The sequence below is a fragment of the Diadema setosum genome, chromosome 5, assembly GCF_964275005.1.
Source record: "Diadema setosum chromosome 5, eeDiaSeto1, whole genome shotgun sequence".
Lineage (NCBI taxonomy): Eukaryota > Metazoa > Echinodermata > Echinoidea > Diadematoida > Diadematidae > Diadema > Diadema setosum.
Genome location: NC_092689.1, coordinates 34261643 through 34267332, shown reverse-complemented (window position 1 = coordinate 34267332; position 5690 = coordinate 34261643).

Here is a 5690-nt window from a genome sequence, read left to right as displayed (position 1 = left end):
TCTAAAATCTAGAAATTAACCCATATGACTTTTTTTTTGTAGATTTGAGATGCTTGCTTTATCATAATACATCTTTATTTGCAAGTAGCTTCTGTATCAATCAGTCGATATTTTATGGCAGTGTTTATATGCGCTGCAAAAGGGGCGTTTTCGCTGTTAACTATCAGCAAACTTATCTCATCACCAATAAGAGCTTATACCATAAAAGAAAATCTATAGGTGCAGTCCTCTACTTTTTTTTTTCACGAATGTAGGATCGAAAAATGAACACGTGATCGGTTTCCGGAAGAGCAAGAATACCCCTATGGGCACTTGAACAGGCATAAGTGAACCCGTTACGCAGGATATGTTTTATGTCATCCGACAGACCGGCATGACTTTCCAATAATCATTAACCAGTTTCTATACACAGTGAAAAGACAAAAAAGAAAAAAAAATGATGGCAAAAGAGGGAATTCTCCTCAAGCTAATGCAATCTAATTCCGCGTCTGAGCCGCACCGACATGACTTTCTCCCCCTACCCCGCTTTCTTTCTTCTTTCTGTCTTTTTTTTTTTTTTTTTTGTTGTCTCTTCACTTCCTCACTGCCTTCTTTCGGGCACTGGGGGCGTTCATAATGAGGGAGGGTGCAAATGAAGTTTTGGAAATCGAGCGTGATGACCAGTCAATCCTCTGATTGATTAATCGTTTAATTCTTCTTTCTCTCTCCCCGTTAATCTCCCTCTCTTTCTCTCTTTTGGCCAGGGACGCCTGTTGATGTTCGTAAGGCGGACTGTCGCTCCCAATTTTCTCAACTTGAATTTGGCCTTTCTCAACCAGGATATATGGGCGGAAGACATGTTTGAAAAAATATTAAGATGATAAAGATGATGAAAGATAAAAGAGGAAAAATAGAGAAAATACAGAAGAGAAAGAAGAACGACAACAAGCAAGGCAAAATAAAGAAAATAAGAAAGGAGAACGGAGAAGAGATTGACGAAATAAAGAAAAAAGAAGAAGGGGGATCAGCGACTGAAAAAATCTCTAAAGCCCCGTTTTAACAGAGTCTTTCAAAGTAGAGTTACCGCGGCAACGTCAGGGTAGCGTCCGGGTATTCTTTTTTTTTTTTTTTCATCCTGCCTGTTAAAACGGTCCCCGCAAAATGTTGCTCGGACATTGTCGCGGTAACATTTGCCTTTTGCTTATGTAATCTCCCGCTATTTCATTGTCCGAGGTGAGGAAATTTCGCTTCCCAGACGCTAACCGGGCGTTGCCGCGGTAAGATCTGTTAAAACGGAGCTTCTGAGAAGAGTCGCGGAGATTGGCATGCTGTGTAGAGGTTATAGCAAATTTGAATAAAACACAAAAGTCTCCTATGAGATTATAAGAAATTTTTGTATATGTACAGTATATATATATATATATATATATATATATATATATATATATATAACATCCTTTTCAAGGGAAATAAGTAAGAGTAGATCTTTATTGATGACACAGATGAATGTAACCATCTGCGATCATATTTTACACATACATACATATATATATATATATATATATATATATATATATATATATATATATATATATATCATATATACAATGTATGTATATGAATAAATATATGTATATATGATCATCATCATCATCATCATCAATTGTATTCTCTGCTTCTTAGTCCCCTATATTACAAATCCAATATTACAACTCCAATATTACAACTCCAAATCTTTTGCAATAATTTCACTCTCTAACCAAAGAGCTTGAAATCTGCCACTTGGTGTAATATATTTTCTTTCTCAGATACTGGCCTCAATCCCCTGTTCTTATAAATAATTTGTCCTTTTTTAAGGATATAGGGTTAATTTTCCAATCCTCATGAAACATTCAACTGCACATTTCTTGAAAGTCCTTTAAAATCTCCAAATGAAAATGAGGTTGCTTAACAAAGTAGCTTACTAACTTCGTAATGGCAGAGGAAAATAAATCATCCTTTTAAAATAATAAGCTTCGTTAATTCAAAAATGAAGAGAAGCGCGTAATAAAAAAAAAACAACCCCCCAAAAAACAAAAAACAAAAAACAAAACAAAACAAAACAAAAAAAAAAACCTTCGGAGTTACGAACTTTATCTCGTTTTCGGATGGACGAACCTTCGGAATAACCTTTCTTCCTCATGTTGGGATTAACAAACCTTTGGAGTTCGAACCTTATTTCATTTCCGAATGAACGAATCTTTGGAATAACGAACTTTATTTCATTTTCGCAATTACGAACCTTCGAAATGGCGAACTGTAAAGCCCCTGTCACACTTTGGCGGATAGGCCCACCGTAAAAGAAACGGGCGAGATTTTGCTCATCCGTTGTTCAAATCGTCAATCCGGTGGACAAACTGTAAATTTTCCGTTTTAGAGGAGCGTACATACACTGTCTAGCGGCAGAACAAAACGCACCTTGGGCGATTGTGTATAAGACAGTGGAACGCGCGCAGAAACGAATGAGAAATGAATAAGAACCGCATGCCCACAGGACAGAACGCACGTGGAACAAATGGGTAATGCATGAGACGTGCATCGAACGTCAGAGAAATCTGCGTACGCGTTTGATGTGCTGTACACAGCCGTTCCATCCGTTCCATTTCTTGCAGCAAAGGACTCTACAGGAGGCCTAGCGGATGGAAACGCGTGGAAAACGACAAAGTACAGTACAGATGCAGGAGAAAACATATAACTATCGGACAAGGGTCAGATCGCGCTATCCGTTTTTGGCGAGAAAAAAAAAAAACTTTGTGCAAGCACAAAGTTTTCTGGCCGCTCTGACGGAAATCAGCGGAAGATAAACGTCCATCCAAAGAATAAAAAGGCCATGAAATGCATTTTAACGGATATCAACGGATGCCAAAAATCGACATTCGTTTTAATGCGTTTGCCATATCTGGCAAAGTGTGACAGGGGCATAACCGTTGAAAGGCGGGCAGAACCAAACCATTGTAAAATCCAATATAAGAATTGGTCTAAAACTAAAAAACAAACAAACAAACAAACAAAAAAAACAAAACAAAACTGTAATATCCACCCAAAGCCGATTAAAATGGGAGGGTATTAATGGGGCCCCTCACACCCACCCACATCATTTCCAACCTGTTTGCAGATTGAGCATACCAAGCATACCTATACCTTCCAAAGGCTGACCGTATGGCGCGCAACATTGGTTTGAAAAAAAAAAAAATTGCTCGTTGGTGATGTTGCCTTAATGCGCGGGAAGAGCACCGGAACTTCCATTAGAGTACCTGTGTTACAAGTTTGACAGTGTCGAGGATGAGTAGTTATAAAATATGTCCTGAATTTCCTCGGGTGTATGAACTTTAACGAGATTTTTGTTTGGAACACAGCGTAAAACGTGGGGGCGAATGTCAAATCTATTCAAAGAGCCCTACTCGAAACAATTTGCATTGTAGCTGTATTTGTTGTGTAGGAAACCATGCATAATGAAGTACTTCATGTTAAGACATTTCCATAGGGTATTATGCGTTTATTGGTGACTTTAAAAGATGTGAAAATACGAGAAATTTCTCCTTCTCATATTCTCATCTTACGACACGAGTTTGCTCACCAGCGCAAGTGCTGTAAGTTCACTGATTTTGTAAATGGCACAAAGTTGATGCGTTTGTGTTTCTTTCCTTATCAATTTTCAGTCCACAGATTTAATCAAATGAAAATGACAGACTAGTTTGTTTCATTTTACATCTTACAAGATGGCTGGATAGCCCCTATTCAGTTGCACTAGCTGCATGATCTTCTATGGGGTCCAGATGTGAGTGCTTGGGGCGGACCACTTCAACGGGTTACACACCTTGCTCATTACAATGAATGAATGAAGTGAGATCTTTTACGTGCGTGGGTTTGTGACTCTCTACACACAAGTGACCTCCATCTTGTTACACCTCCCTGATTTTTAAGTCCTATCCGAGGCACAGTGAATTGGCTCTTACTAGAGGGGACGGCGTAATAACACACAGTTTTGCTCAGTGAGACACATTTGGATTCGAACCCGAGCCATTCGTTTGAAAGACAGCTACGCTACCGACTGAGCCACCTCGCCGCTCTAATAATAGACAAGTCTAGAATGGTAGACTAATCAAGAAGGGCCTTATACCAGTACAAGAGTGTACCACTGAGCAGTGTTCTTGGACATAATGCAGTGTGGGTCGCAATCCTTGTGACGCTTTTGACAGCTAATTTTCAACAAGGTCCCCCTGCGTCTCTATCTTAGATAATAATGAAAATAACATCTAAATGAAGGTGAAAAAATGCGAGTGGGGGAGCAGGATATACATTTAATATGACCCATAATTGTAGGTAAATACATTAATAGCACACACACGCACGAGCACACACAAGCAAAATACACACATACATCACAGGTGTGTGACCATGTCGTCTCATGCGCAAGGTCTCAAAAGGATTATACTCGGCTCTGGAAAGGACACTACTCGCTACTACATTTACCGTACACATTGTTTCGTGGCAAATTCATTAGATTTAATGCGCCATACTGGCCATGGCGGGCATACGAAAACGTACACTGATATCTAAAGGGGATTAGAGGCGACCTCAGACACCACAAGATCGTGACAAGTCTTTACGTGTGTTAATGTTTGTGTGTACATGTTTGTATGGAGAGGACGCATAGAGAACTGGAATGAGAGACAAGGGGGGGGGGGGGTAAGTGAGACAGACTGAATTCCGAGTACGGACAAAGGACCAACCGTTCCCCTGGATGCGAACACGGCAATGTAATAATAATATGACTGATTTTTACTTTACCGTTCTATAATTCGTTGTATTCTTGTGGGGGAGTGCACCCTACAAGCACTGCTTTTTAACATTCCTCCCCATTTCCAGCATTTCCGTGTACTTAAAATATTCTATAAACTTATCCCTTATTAGGTGTTGTGATGTAATTTATAAATGAATGAACTAAATGAATGAAGAAGTTTTGTATCATCCGGTATGAAGGGCAAGAAAGAGAGTGGAACGAGGAAGGTAAATCACACACAAAAAATTGCATTGATAAAACAAACATAAGGGAGAAAAAAAAGAAACTCAGTTGTCAACGATCCATGACAAAATGACTGGTCATGTATACGAAGGCGAAATGTAACAAATCTGAGACTTATATGAATGATACACATTCATTTCAAACCAATGAAAGGCTTATGTTATTGCAGGCGTTTTTTACTTTTAAAATTTATCACCAAGCCAAGGTAACCACTCTTGTGAATTTCAAAAGCGCATAAGAGCAGAAAACCCACAAGAGCACTAATTACGAAAAAAAAAAAAGTTGCTCATGAGCAACATTGGAAACTAGTTTCTGCTTTGGGATGGGGTGGGGGGGGGGGGGAGAAGTGGAAGGAGCCCAATAGCTCCATTTGCTCCCCTAATTCAGAAGGCCTCCGTCGGTATTGGTGGTTCTATATTGAGACGAGATTGACGGGTAAATCCATTACGTTGAGTGTCCAGTTTATTGCCTTGTAATTCGCCAAGGCAAAACGTGAACATGGGATGCTTTGTAGATATTGGACAAGGACTCAGTTTAAAGCTTTCTTGAGTCGAGGCTGCAATATTCAGCTTTAGTGAAAAGAAAAAAAAAACAACTACAACAACTTGTCCAAGAAGGAAGAGTTTCTCAATTACAACACACCGCC